We start from the raw sequence: 16,338 nt of genomic DNA, 5'->3' as shown, positions 1-16,338 counted from the left end.
CTTAAGTGAGCCATACAGTGAATCTGCACTTATCCAATTATGTATTTATAAATTACCACGATCATTAAGAGTATCACTTTTAACAGGACAGCGGAAAGAAAATATTTCGGCATTCAGAGATCTGTTACAGCTTTTGGAAGTTCAGCAATCAGGTTATTACTTTATAAACAAACATTTTTCACATAATAACCAAGGTCAACAAGGATACAGCAATTACGATCAGCCACGCTATTTCAATAGCAAAGCTAATAGACGCTTCAGGAACGACAACCACCAGAGCTTTAATAACAGACAAAATTTTAATTATCAGTTTCGTCAAAATTATCAGCAACAGGAACCGCATTTTGGTAATAATAGAGGTTTTTCTCAACAACAGCATCAAAACCAGCCGGTTAGCATACCTAACCAACAATGCAGTCTGCAAGGTCAACCAAGCTTTAATGTTTCGCCGCCTACACGTATAGCGTCGGCCACACCAAATAGTAACGCACAGCAACAAGGAAACCAGTACGTACAGAAAACACATCATTTCAATTCCTATCGCAACGCGCCATATAGCAATGACTATCATGAGAGACGTAAAAATAATGGTCACAATTTTCAGCATACGTTTAATAACAGTCGGTCTTATCAGCAGCAAAATCATCCGCAACAACATGTTATCATGAATGAACCAGACAGTAGATATCATCCCGAACGTAATACGTCAGGAAGAAATAACAGAACAGTACAAATAGTGGAAATGCCACAGCATCCTCCCGCAAATGATAGCACGTCAGATAGAATTTGACTAGATACAGTACAGGTTGCATCTTCCAGCAATGCAAGCAATACTTTTGACACGCAGAATCTCGTTCACGAAAATGTTATTACTTTTGACGACATCCGAGACACTCTTTTGCAGGAAAGACCAGTTATTCAAAAAACCATTCCCCACCCTGTCATTGAGGTAAAGATTGGATCATCCAAATTTTCAGCAGTAATCGATTCTGGATCACCTATGTCAGTTATAAATGAGGAAACTTTCAACGAATGTAACAAAGAGAATACCTGTCCTACATTACCATTAGGCAAAACTAAAGTAAAAGGAGCAGTATCTGGTAAAGGAGTAGATGTAAAATTACAGACACATTTATCATTTTGTATTGCAGGTCATACATTTCACTCAAATTTTTGGATTGTTCCCTTATTGACAACAGACGTTATTTTAGGTACGAATTTTCTGGTACAACACGACGCAATTATTGACTTTCAAAATTCCTATTTAATGTTAAAGGATGAAAATGTACAACTGGCATTAGAATTTCCGCACTCTTTATCTGCAGAAGAACAAACAATTAATCGTGCAGAGGTCATTTCCGCATCACGTAACATAGACTGTCATTCCACATTGTTCACAGATACGTACGTACACAACTATAATACTCCAGACGAAGCCGACTATGACGTTATGCAAATGATTTCTGATAAAGTTAAACAGAGCAATGCAAATACAGACGACGAACGCACGCAACTGCGCAAAATTCTTTTACAGCAAGCTCCAGTTTTTGACAACGTCCCTGGTACTATGTCCGGTTTTATGTATGACTTTCAAGTTAAACAGCACGACACATTTAAAGCCAAACATTATTCCATTCCGTATATTCACAGAGAACAAGTTAAGAAAGAATTGCAAGCTATGCTTGACCAAGGAATTATTGAACCGGCAGTTAGCCCGTACATAAACCCACTCCATATTGTTAAGAAAAAGGATGGTTCACTTCGTCTCGTACTTGATTCGCGTCACATCAACGACATTATTATTAATGAAACAGATCGCCCACAGACACTAGAAGAACTTCTGCAGAAATTTCATGGTACTGCTGTTTATTCCACTTTAGATTTGAAATCGGGATTTTGGCAAATTCAGCTCCATCCGAACTGCAGAAAGTACACGGCTTTTCTCTGTTTTGGTGACTGTTATCAGTTTTGTAAATTACCGTTCGGTTTAACTATTTCTTCAGCAGCATTTATTCGCGGTTTGAAGACAATACTTCCGACAGAACTTAAGGACAGAATCACAACGTATGTAGACGACATTCTTATTGCAGAAACTAACTGGTCTGAACACAATCTGATTCTTGAACAACCGTTACGAAGTTTCCGTGCACAAGGACTCACAGTTAATCTCAGTAAATCGCACTTTGGCAAGACTTCTATAAAATTTCTTGGATATGTAATTTCAGCAGAAGGCATTGCGCCTGAGCCGGAAAAACTTCAAGCTTTACGTGACATACGACGAAGAAACAACTACGCAGCTTTTTGGGTTTAATTAACTTTTTTCGTAAATTTATTCATTACTCTGCATTAGACACCCCTTGATTATGTCAATTGACGGGTAAAAACACTATTTGGTGCTGGGATAGCCAAGCACATTCTGAATTTGTGAACTTGAAAGAAGCTTTGTTGAATGCACCACTTTTATCACATTCAGATCTTACTAGAAATTTTTCCATTGCCACCGACAGTTCTAACACCGCTTTAGGCGTACACATTTTTCAGGAAATTGAAGAAGATGCTTTTTCTTGGCAAGTGCCCGGCAAGGTAAGGTTAGCAGGTCGCTTTTCTTGTCGTTACACATCAGACCGTGCACATTTTTCCAGATAAACTTTCATATTTTATGAACAATTATGCAATTCTATCTAGTGACATATTAATTTTATCAAATTCTCTCTCCATTAAAGTCTTCAACTCTCGCCTCTATCAACTACACAACATACAAGCTGAACACAAAGAAAGTCATTTCTTGTTGTTATATATCAGACCGTGCACATTTTCCATTTTTTATGTATGTATGATTGTTTTCCTGTTTCTTTGTATGCACTATGACATCTTTAAGATATAACAAACACCAGTTGACTTTGACATTTTTGCCTTATGATATCTCAATATCGTGACTATTTTACATTTTTTTGCTACTACATTATGATATTCTGTGTACATTTTTGCACCTGCACACTGTGTTTTTGACATATTACATTTTCCGTCATGCTATGCTGTATGCTTAATTATATCACTAGAAACCAGTTTTTATTTAATGGGTATATGATTTAAATGCAAGACATTAATCATTGTTCATCATTTTCAGAAAGCAATAATGTGTAAATGAAATAAATTAAACAAACCACAGTGGATTACTATGAAATGGGAATTTCACCTTTGGAATGAACGAAAGAAGATGCAATACCTCGTCACGAAGAGTAAATGGATCAGAATTAACGAACATTAACATGAATATACTATACACATTGTATGATAGCAATCTTAACTAATTATTTTTCTTTCAGAATACGAGGCGATTGATGCAGGCTGTCAGACAGAACTACACATCTTAGTTTTAGTGATGAAATATGCTAGAAATAAGAAACTCTATACTACGAATAGTTACATGAAGTAAATGGTAATATGAATAATGAATAATGAAGTGTCTTTTTGCAGATGATAATGAGTGATGATGAATAGTGATGAAGAATATAATAATATGAATAATGAAGTTTTTCTTTGCAGGTGATGATAATAATGAAGTTATGGTGATATGAATAATGAAGTTTTTGTTTACAGGTGATGATAGTTATAAATTTTATGTGGCCACTAAACGCACCACTTTTAAGTTTTTCTTTGCAGATGAGAATAATGATGAAGTTTATATATTTACTGTTAGTTAAGAAATGCTATGTAGTTATTTAAGTATTTGTTGCAGTTTGTTTTGACAGTATGTCTTATGTTGCATGGTATAATGACTGAAGGTTTTGGAAAGGACAGCTAGAGTACATATAAATTGAGTACACATTTCATTACCTGTTAATTCGAAGTTCACTACTTTTCAGCATAATATGAGTTTCTTCTTTCAGCTTAATAATCCATTTTGTATTTTTTCTAGGAGAAGCTATTCACGAAATTAATATGCTATAAGCAGTTAATCAATAAACCTGTTCTAGTACTTGCATTTTTTTTTACCCATTTGTGTGTGTCATCCATGAATGTGATCACATATACTCTACTTGTCTCATAACCTTGCTACAGATGACTCATGACAAATGACGTAACCTATCCTCATTTGCAGCAATAAGTAAAAAGCAAATATTTTCATGCCCCAGCAATTAATTATCGATCCCAATGCAATGCATTGCTAGCAAAAAAAAAAATATATTACCAGTCCCAAATAATGCTACCATTTTAAGAGAATTCTGAGTAATACTGAATGATGTTTTTTAATCACAGACCTTGAGTAATAGTTACAGTGTGTTACATTTTCTATATGTCGTATGTCACGTGAATGATGAATTCTGAGTAATACTGAATGATGTTTTCTAATCACAGACCTTGAGTAATATACAGTGTTTTACATTTTCAATATGTCCTATGTCACTTGAATGATGGGTTCTAAGTAATACTGAATGATGCTTTGTAATAATGCATAAATACTATGCCAATAATTTCTGTAAATAATATTTTTGTTATACTCTGTAAATGCTATGCCAATAATTAACGCTTATTTTGAATGATAACTTCTGAATAATACTGAATAAGGTTTTATAAAAATATAAGAATACTTTGTAACTGGGCAATGAGTGCCAATAATTATTTTAAATATGTCGTATGTCACTTGAATGATGAAAAATGTTTTGTACTATTCATTACTTGCTATATGTTTAGTAACTGGTCAATGAATGCCCTGTTTCTTATTTTAATTTTGTATTATGTCACCTACATGCTATTATATATGAATACCAGTAGCTTGATGCTACATTCATTAGCTCCTGTTTTGAATGATGACTTCTGATGGTTTGTAACTGGCCAATGAGTGCCAATGATTACTATAACTAGGTGAATTATGTTAACACTGTGCCATTCATTAGCTCCTGTTTTGAATGATGACTTCTGATGGTTTGTAACTGGCCAGTGTGTGCCAATGATTACTATAACTAGGTGAATTATGTTAATACTATGCCATTCATTAGCTCCTGTTTTGAATGATGACTTCTGATGGTTTGTAACTGGCCAATGAGTGCCAATGATTACTATAACTAGGTGAATTATGTTAATACTATGCCATAATTAGCTCCTGTTATGAATGATGACTTCTGATGGTTTGTAACTGGCCAATGAGTGCCAATGATTACAATAACTAGGTGAATTATGTTAATACTATGCCATTCATTAGCTCCTGTTTTGAATGATGACTTCTGATGGTTTGTAACTGGCCAATGAGTGCCAATGATTACTATCACTAGATGAATTATGTAAATGGTATGCCATTAATTAACTCTTGCTTTGAATGATCACTTTTAAATAATGTATAAAAATGGTTTGTAATTGGCCAATGAGTGCCAATGTTCACTGTAATCAGATGATTTATGAACATTATTCTGTAATACTTCATACATAGTACAGAAGTGTTCAGTAACTAGGCAATGAGTGCCAACAATTAGTCAAATCGGTTGATAGACTAGTGTAATTCTCAATGATGTCTAGCATGAGACTTAATGTCCTTCACCTTCTGACCTAATTATCATAAATTACTGCAATATACGTTTGTCCTGTCTATCCTTATGATCATGGAGTACTATATTTGGTTTCTGCACTAATTCTACATTGGTGAATGAGTGTGGTGTTGACACACCATGGTGTCCACCTAATTACCAGAAATTACTGCAATATACGTTTGTCCTGTCTATCCTTATGATCATGGAACACTATATTTGGTTTCTGCACTAATTCTACATTGGTGAATGAGTGTGGTGTTGACACACCATGGTGTCCACCACCTTGAACAATGGAGATGTTACTATGGTACCACTGTTTAGTGTACCTAATGTACTACCAAAATGATAACATGGAATATTAATACGACATTTCAGTGTTTTGGCTACACTGATTAATACTTTAGGGAGGAGAACTTCAGATTGTCTCACTTGGTGTTGTGCTTCTGTAGAAAGATATGGACTTTCAGTGCAGCTACGTGCAACCTACTTTGCTACAACCATGATGCAATCCTTCCCTTTCCCATCCTAGTTCTTATAAAATGGTAAAAAAAATACTACAGTGCGTATGCACTTTATGTCATTTGTTAATATGTTTTGTACTCATTGCGTATATATTTTGTCATTGCTAGATATGTTCTGTACTACAGTGCGTATGCACTTTATGCCATTTGTTAATATGTTTTGTACTCATTGCGTATACATTTTGTCTTTGGTTGATATGTTCTGTACTACAGTGTGCATGCCCTTTATATCATTTGTTAATATGATTTGTACTCATTGCGTATACATTTTGTCATTGCTTGATATGTTCTGTACTCAGTGCATGTGCACTATATTTCATTTCATGTTATGCACTTATATATATGTATATACTCTGTGACTGTAAACTTAGTTAATTAAGAAAAATTGCGTATATATTTTGAAATTTCTTGATATGTTCTGTACTCAGTGCATGTGCACCCTATTTCATTTTATGTTCTGTGACTGTCAACTTAGTTAATTAAGTAGATTTTAGAAAAATTTGTTGCTCATGGCAAGTGCAATTGACTCACCATCACTGCCAAATTTTTGCCCCCCCCAGTGGAGGGTTATGTAAGAGGTATGTGCTGTCTGCGATATGTAAGCTATAAGAGAATCTGAGACCAAAGAGCAGTGTTGACTGCAGTACGAACTGTGTAGCAGTAGCTGTAAGTTGTTGCTAGCGAGCAGTCTCCTGTCTGCACTTGTCAGTCCTGTCTGGTGTATCATGTTGGCTGGGCCGGTTGTGGTGCTGTGATGCCAGGGCCTGAGTATTATTGTATAGGGTAAAAAAAAGCAGCCTCGCGCATATCTAGTAATATTATGTAAACTCCCATGTATATCTTTTAAAAAAATGTCCTAATAATAACAAGCATTCATTTCAATTTAAAGAATTTAATATTTTTTTTTCAAAGTATGATCGTTCCGATTGTTGCAAAAGAAAAATTATTTGCTTCCTTTCATAAATAACAAATGTATAGGCCAGCATTGCACAGAGCTGTGCCGGAAAAGAGCTATTGTAAGAGCAGATAGTTGCCAACTTTATTGAGGTGAGAATTTTTGCCTTTTATTCAGAATGATCTTACAGGGCCATGACGCAGCACTGCTGTCGTCCAAATTTTGCTGAATTTATTTTTTTATTACGAGGTTTAGGAATTTTTCTGTTTCGAGCTTATATTAAATGAGAAAAGAATTTTGTGGGTACATTAAATGGGAACCAGTTTTGTTCTGAGGTTACACAAAAATTAGAATCATTAACCAAAATAATATTCAATAATTTCGTGTGGAGAGGTTACAATATAAATATCTGTCACGTCTTGACTTCTCTTGAAAAGATGCTTAAACAGTCTGAGGGTATTTCACCAATCTCATATATCTTTGATACCAGGCGCAATAGTTTTGTCATGGCTGGCTGTCCCAAAGATCACAGTAATACTGCAGTAATGTCATGTTCTTGAACGAATGTGCTGCTTATAATGTGTAATCTTGGAATCTAGCTATATGGCTCGGCTCTCAATTGAACTGTCATATTTCACAGTCTTTTTTTTTATCTTCTGCTAAATTTGAAAGTTTTTAAAAGTTGATATTTCATGCAAGGTACATCAAAAGTCCATGACTAAGTAAGTAATTCTACATCGTTTTGTTAGTCAGTCTTCTGGACCAGTGAACTTGTTGCAGTCTGTGAAGTTACAGACATGTTCATACTGGGAACAACAGTAAACGGTTCTATTTGGAGGCGCAGCTACGTATTTTATGCAAAATTCGGACGGTGACCCTTGAAGGGAGTCAGTCAGTGTTGTCCGTGCATCGATGACGGCAGCAGCTTTGGAAGAGCGACAGGAATAGATGGATGACATATGTTGGACACCAGCGGCTGGCCGAAAATGGCGACACAGTCGTCAGCACTGGAATGTCCAGTAAATTACCGCGTTATGGTTCTGCAGTTGCAGGAATATCACGCGACTAAGTTACCCACTAGCCCTGACTATGTTGTTTAATAAAGTGGGGCTATAAATACGTCAATTATTACCGCTTTATGAACAAGGACGGAGTCTTCGCTGTTGATCTCTCAGCCTTAACTATCGGGTGAAGAATTATAGAGGCCCTGTAATATGTCTGCAATGAGCTACACAAAGGAAATTGTTACTCGGGTAGCAGAGTATTGGGTTTATAAACATATTTTTAAAATTTTTAGTTTTTAGTAACCCCTCCTTTGGGTCAGTTACCTGATCATTCAGCCCCGTTACTCTCAGAAGAGATCTTTTATTCTTGAAAGCTGGCAATATAAAATGTTAAGATGGTATTAACAAGCCACAGGAGGAACCATGGTAGAGTCACAGAAATAGTCTTTCTTACTGAAAGGAATAATGGCTACGTAATATTAGGAACAGCCAGGGAGCCAGAAGGGAACAGGAATGAAATTCATATTGAAATATATATCAAAAGCATAGGCTGTAGTGGCAGCGTATTTATTGTCGCAAGGAAAAGGTATGGTCTAGTGAGGTTATTGAAGACTATGAATGTGGTGGCTCGAACAAGATAATCTCACTGAATAAATGTTTTTATAGACCGCCTGCCTCAAGAGTCGTAGCAACACAGCGAATCAGAGTAAACGTTGAGTATTTCGCGGGATAAATATTCCGAGCATGCTACTGTAATAGGTGGAGACCTGAATTTTTCAACTGTAGAATGACGGAGACGTTGAAACGTCCCCTTTGAACAATTATACATGACTGTGCTTAAACTGACACACAATATTTTTAGCGAAACGCAATCTGACTTTCAAAAAATCCCTACGAAAGAATGGCCCTGACTAACATTAACCTATTGTTGTTGTTGTTGTGGTCTTCAGTCCTGAGACTGGTTTGATGCAGCTCTCCATGCTACTCTATCCTGTGCAAGCTTTTTCATCTCCCAGTACCTACTGCAACCTACATCCTTCTGAATTTGCTTAGTGTATTCATCTCTTGGTCTCCCTCTACGATTTTTACCCTCCACGCTGCCCTCCAATACTAAATTGGTGATCCCTTGATGCCTCAGAACATGTCCTACCAACCGATCCCTTCTTCTGGTCAAGTTGTGCCACAAACTTCTCTTCTCCCCAATCCTATTCAATACTTCCTCATTAGTTATGTGATCTACCCATCTAATCTTCAGCATTCTTCTGTAGCACCACATTTCGAAAGCTTCTATTCTCTTCTTGTCCAAACTATTTATCGCCCATGTTTCACTTCCATACATGGCTACACTCCATACGAATACTTCCAGAAATGACTTCCTGACACTTAAATCTATACTGGATGTTAACAAATTTCTCTTCTTCAGAAACGCTTTCCTTGCCATTGCCAGCCTACATTTTATATCCTCTCTACTTCGACCATCATCAGTTATTTTGCTCCCCAAATAGCAAAACTCCTTTACTACTTTAAGTGCCTCATTTCCTAATCTAATTCCCTCAGCATCACCCGACTGAATTAGACTACATTCCATTATCCTTGTTTTGCTTTTGTTGATGTTCATCTTATATCCTCCTTTCAGGACACTGTCCATTCCATTCAACTGCTCTTCCAAGTCCTTGGCTGTCTCTGACAGAATTACAATGTCATCTGCGAACCTCAAAGTTTTTATTTCTTCTCCATGAATTTTAATACCTACTCCGAATTTTTCTTTTGTTTCCTTTACTGCTTGCTCAATATACAGATTGAACAACATCGGGGAGAGGCTACAACCCTGTCTTACTCCCTTCCCAACCACTGCTTCCCTTTCATGTCCCTCGACTCTTATAACTGCCATCTGGTTTCTGCACAAATTGTAAATAGCCTTTCGCTCCCTGTATTTTACCCCTGCCACCTTTAGAATTTGAAAGAGAGTATTCCAGTCAACATTGTCAAAAGCTTTCTCTAAGTCTACAAATGCTAGAAACGTAGGTTTGCCTTTCCTTAATCTTTCTTCTAAGATAAGTCGTAAGGTCAGTATTGCCTCACGTGTTCCAGTGTTTCTACGGAATCCAAACTGATCTCCCCCGAGGTTGGCTTCTACTAGTTTTTCCACTCGTCTGTAAAGAATTCGTGTTAGTATTTTGCAGCTGTGACTTATTAAGCTGATAGTTCGGTAATTTTCACATCTGTCAACACCTGCTTTCTTTGGGATTGGAATTATTATATTCTTCTTGAAGTCTGAGGGTATTTCGTCTGTTTCATACATCTTGCTCACCAGATGGTAGAGTTTTGTCAGGACTGGCTCTCCCACGGCCGTCAGTAGTTCCAATGGAATATTGTCTACTCCGGGGGCCTTGTTTCGACTCAGGTCTTTCAGTGCTCTGTCAAACTCTTCACGCAGTATCATATCTCCCATTTCATCTTCATCTACATCCTCTTCCATTTCCATAATGTTGTCCTCAAGTACATCGCCCTTGTATAGACCCTCTATATACTCCTTCCACCTTTCTGCTTTCCCTTCTTTGCTTAGAACTGGGTTTCCATCTGAGCTCTTGATATTCATACAAGTCGTTCTCTTATCTCCAAAGGTCTCTTTACTTTTCCTGTAGGCGGTATCTATCTTACCCCTAGTGAGATAGGCCTCTACATCCTTACATTTGTCCTCTAGCCATCCCTGCTTAGCCATTAACCTATACCTTTCACAAATCACTTACCTCACAAAAATCTTCGTTACTGGAACTACTGCGATACAGCGAGCGCCACTACTGCCAGCTAAATAAAAGATTCAAACTACGGAAGGCACTAACTACTGATAGGCATAGTTAGCAAATGAAAGATTTTAATAGAGAACAAACAATGTACTTTAATAGTCATAATATATATAGCAGTTCATGACAAATTACAAAACTCCGCCATCTCTCTCCCCACATCCACCACTGCTGGCGGCTCACCTCCAACTGCGCAACGCTACGCGCTGTTCACATCCAGCTGCCGCTGCCCAACACTACAATGGCAGACAACAATCCAAACTAGACACAGACTGCACACAGCACAGCCAGTGATTTTTATACAGAGGTGGCGTTACCAATAAAAAACCTAAACAGCCTACTTACATAGCCCCCATGCTCCCCACAAAAAATTTTACAAATTGTTTTGGGCACTGGGCAATACATATTTGTTAAAATTTTTCATAATCGTAATTACAATAACAAAGAAATCAAATGCACACACTTATTGATACAATGTTGGTCAAAAGCTAAAATTTTCTCACAGTCCATAAAGATAGTTCTGATCATTCATCATAATAGTAATTACAGTTTTTTTTCATGAAGTCTCATTAGTAAAAGAAATTGCACACAGAAGTAGTGGATTTCCATGCAGTCTTGAACAAGTAGTGTTGTCCTTCCAACGGAAAGACAGTGCTGACTCTTGACATCCTGACAGGTAATGGGCCACAACAGAGCAAACCCACAGCAGAGTCATTCGAAGTTTTGAAGAATATTGGTAGGTAGGTCATCACAGAGCAGACCCACTGTAGTCCTGGTAGAGATTGTGGTATTGGTGGGCCATCAAAGATGCAGACCCATTATAGTCCTTGTATAGACGGCCAGCAGCCATCCGTTGCGACTGTGCAGGTGCACAATCACCATCGAAGATTCTTGCGGAGAATATAGCAAGTCCATAACCACCACTTGTGCACTCACAAAGTGTTTGGAATTGTCCTTAGAACCAGCAATGCTGTTATCCAGTCCCTTGCTGAATTATTAACACACGTGCAAACACTAACAGTCCCTACTTCTCACGTATTGTCCATATACTATGACCAACAGAAACTTGTGCAGTGAAATGTAACTTACAAGTTACTTAATTTGATGAACTGGTGTCAATTACAATTTTATAACATAAGAATACAATTACAAAGGTACAAAATACATCATTAAAGAACATAACAATATAGATAATATTTGTAGTAATAGGGGCTTTACAAAAGAATCGAAATAACATATACATCAGTGTTACAGGAATTATGACATGAGTACATACATAAAAGATCAGAACAACTTTTGAAACATCAACTTCACACATGAACATTAAAACAGAACAGAATAAATAATGTCTAAGCAGCTTTACAAAGTAAATAGCATATTATCAGAGAATTCTACAACGTAAATCTTATTAGCTAGACACATAAAGACAGGAAAAAGACAAATACACAAGGGTACACAAACACATAGTGGGATAACGCAAGGAAAGGACAGGGTTTGTTTTACTGCAGTATTTTGCAAAAAAAACTTTCTTTACTTCTTGGAGATATCCCTTCATTCATCATTATTCCCAAAAAGTCCTATCTATACCTCCTTCCTATATTCTATTCATATTTCTTTCAAAATAATTATTTCTCATTGTACAATACTCATTTTGATCCAAATCTTTTTCATATAACTTCTCAATGTATTTCTTCCAATTCATCGTAATTCATTCTCTTTATAGTCTACCCCACTCATAAGCTAACTTAAATCTACTGAGCTCAGATGCTAAACTAAGGGACGAGGCAATGCAGCAGCACAAAACAATTAACACAAACAGCAATGATAAAAAATACAAAAGGCAAAGCAAGCAGCATAAATTACAACTAATATAAGGCAATAAGCAGCAAACAAGAAAAATAAATGCGTAGTAAATCTGGCTTAACAGTGTAATACAAAGTCAAATTCAGTAACATTATGCCTGGCAAACAGCAGCAGAAAATGAAATACCTAAGCAGAAAAGCAGAAAAAATAGTACACTAAAGACAACAATGCATATAAGGGAACTGTCTATTCACATCTTAATGACTATGTAATTAAAGTGGTGCACCACAAAAACTAATTCTACAAAAAATTATTAAGTACTAGAAAAGAAAATTATATATGCAATTACTGTTATTAGTCCCTTCTTACTGTTCTTTCCATTCCAAGAGTTCCTTTTTCGAAGAATGTGTATCATAAAATAGTTATTTAATAGATCTGTTGACAGAAAGCATTCACATTAGCAAATGCATTTAATTTTATTTTATAAAAGCAATGGTGCAACACACCTGGAAAACAGATATCAAATAAAATAAGCAACTATGTACAAAGTGAAGCATAAAAATATCATTCAGTAGTCATGAAGCATTTCATAAGTCAGTAGAAATTCTCTCAACTCTCGTAGAAAGACACTTGTCATAATCAGGTGTGCAGATGTATCTTTCCAAGTAATGAGTGTGTTGTATTTGCGATGCTTTCTGTAAAGGAATGTCAATGGCGAGGATAATGGCCGCTTTTTTTCTCCACCTAATGGCTTTCTATTGTCAGACGACTACCTCTCAGCTGGGCGCCCAAAACGCATTACGCCAAGGTCACTTACCTTTCTTGCTGAAATATTTACGACAGCAGTTTCCGCCACAGTGACAGTCTCATATAAAAATATTTCACAGGTCGAGAATTTGCGTTGCAAATGTGTAGAAATAAAATCCTATGAATATAACACTGTTCAAAAAGTTTTCGTCGGCATTGTGATACATTCACGCATTTACACACATTTCATAACTCTTAAAGTACGATTCTTGGTTTCCAACATCCTTTTTCACAAACCAGAGTCCCTAACCACCACTCATTATTCCTTACCTTATTCGTCGACACTTCTACAATATTTCATCATAACAGATACGTAGCATAATCAAATAACTCATATAGCATCAGCTTACTGATCATTAACATACCGCAACAGCATAATACACATAGTCATCGTAATAATATCATCATAACACCTCAGTCAACTCTCAAAATCGTCGTAGCTTCCTCCAATAATTTCAAAACCTACCAAAATTTCTCTGCTCATGTCAAAAGAGTCATCTGCCTCAAACGTACTTTAAAATCATGCTCCCTTACCAAATACATCATTCAAAGCTCTCATAGTATCACAATGGTTCCAAAAAAAATATGAACATTTCACAAAGTACAGACAAAATACAATTTCATAAGTGTGAAGTTACCCAATTGTGTAATTGCGTAAACATGTGTCACTGATGTAGTAAAAAGGTTTCTTTCTCTGTTAAATGATCAGATAGCTGTGTAAGTCTGTGTTAGAGAAATATGGTACCGATGTGTAAAGTTGTATAAGCAAATACCATATTAGCTAGGGCTCCTTGTGCTTGCCAAACACATGATACACAAAGTAAGCGTGTACCCCCCTGAGGATTAATGTAATTATACCCTCAGGTGTTACAGATTATTGCAATGGAATAAAATGTATCACGGAAAACTTTCTTTGTAATTCAAAAACCTTTAAAAATAAATGTTTTAAGTATAAAATTAATCACTCAAATACATGTACTGTAGCGCTAAACTGTGCGTCTTGTTGTAAGATAATCTCTGTGGAAGTGTTGTAGTTGTCGTCCTCCGCAAGCTAAGTTCTGCAGAAGTCAATGTACTTACCTCATGATAAACAAAAGTGAAATACTTTGCGTATAGATATCTTAGTTATTACGCTTATTGCCATGATGAAGAAAGTACTGTGCTGTGACGTATTGTTGTGCTACGGAAAAGGCAGTCTCATTGTAGCTAACCACAAAAGTTACTACTAAAACATGTTTTACTTTCCAGAATAATACAGATAAACTGTGCAAATATGAAACAGAAACACCGCAAAAGCAGCATTGTAAATTGTCACTCATTAGTAGTGTCATGATACAATCGTGTAGCTGTCACATAAACTAACCACTGTGTCATCTGGTATCTCACAGAAAGTACTTTAAATCCAGAATGTATTTTCAAGTTAACTTAAAATGTTGCATTAGAATCTCATTAGCAGTACCAGTATATGTTCTAAGTATGTGAGCCTTATAGTCGTTACGTAATCGTGCAACTAACAAGCAAGAATGTACAAATAACAACATTGTGTCGTCTGTTCACTATAACAATCCATTCATAATTTCTGTTGAAGTAAGTTCTCTTGGTTCTTGACTGCATATTTAACTTCAAACATTGTTGCATGTTAACAGTTTCTTAAGTCTGACAAAGCATACTAGAAATGTGAAGTGAAAAGTTTTATTGCAAAGACAAAGTTAAAAAGCAGATTATCTTTCAATAAACGGTTTTACATGTGAAATGTGGTGTAAACCTTTACTCTTCCTAGTACGCAGAGTTTCAACTTCAACGCAATTATCATGTGGTATACGTCGGATTCTGTAATGTCCATTGTAAACTAGAAAGTATTTGTGACTCAAGTGTTTCTTCTTATGTGACAACGAATGAGCTTTAATGATAACTTTCTGACCAATATACAATTTCTTTGCATTTGCTTTACCGTGTAGTTTTCTCCTTTTGTCTGCTGCAGATTTTATATTTTTAAGAGCCAAATCAATTACGTGTTTGTGTCGAAGTTTACGTCTATTCGGGAAAGGTACAAGCTCTCTGATTCTGTTTGGTGGTTCTTCATTCTTCAGTACAAGAATAGGTGGTAAAGCAGTGGAATCATGAGGCATTTCATTCAGCACATTTTGAAATAATTGTAAATATCTGTCCCAATGCTGATGCTTTCTGTGACAATAAAGTCTGCAAAGCTTATTGATTTCTTTCATAATCCTTTCAGACGGGTTGCAATGTGGTGAGTACAATGAAATAAAAACAGGTTTGATTTTATGATTCCGAAGCATGTGTGACCAAACAGCAGATCTAAATTGCGGTCCGTTATCTGAAATGACTTTAGCAACGTGGCCAACTTCACGTAAGAAATTTTTAACAAAGGCGTAGGATACAGATCGTCCAGTGGTTTTACGTAACGGAGTGAAAGAAACAAACTTTAAAGTAAGTTCAACAGCGACTAGAACGTACGAAAATCCATTCGATGTTCTGACAAGGTGTCCCAATAGATCAACTGCAGCAATTTCTTTTAATTTAGTAGGAATGATAGGAAACAACGGAGCACGATGTGAGATAGTAGATGGTTTAGCCTTTTGACAAAGTTTACAAATAGACAGGACTCTTCGAATTCTCTTTTCCATATTGTTAAAATAACAAGTCGTTCGAAGAATATGATACCATTTTCGTGGACCAAAATGTGCGTATCTGAATTGAATGTACCAAATGAGCTTATTAACAAAATCGTCTGGAATGCAAAGTTCCCATAGCTTGTCATCAACAGTGCAGCGTTTGAAGAGTATGTTGTTTCTAACCAGGTAATAATGCCGAATCTGTGTGTGTGTCTTTTCATGCCATATGCTTTTGATGTCTTTCCAAATCGGATCTTTATCTTGTTCATGAGCAATGTCCTTTAAAGATGTGGTGATGAAGTTTTCAAAGGCGACTTTCTGAATGTAAAGAATACTGAAATTT

This window comes from Schistocerca serialis, chromosome 5, assembly GCF_023864345.2.
Source record: "Schistocerca serialis cubense isolate TAMUIC-IGC-003099 chromosome 5, iqSchSeri2.2, whole genome shotgun sequence".
Classification (NCBI taxonomy): Eukaryota; Metazoa; Arthropoda; class Insecta; order Orthoptera; family Acrididae; genus Schistocerca; species Schistocerca serialis.
This window is presented reverse-complemented; position numbering follows the sequence as displayed.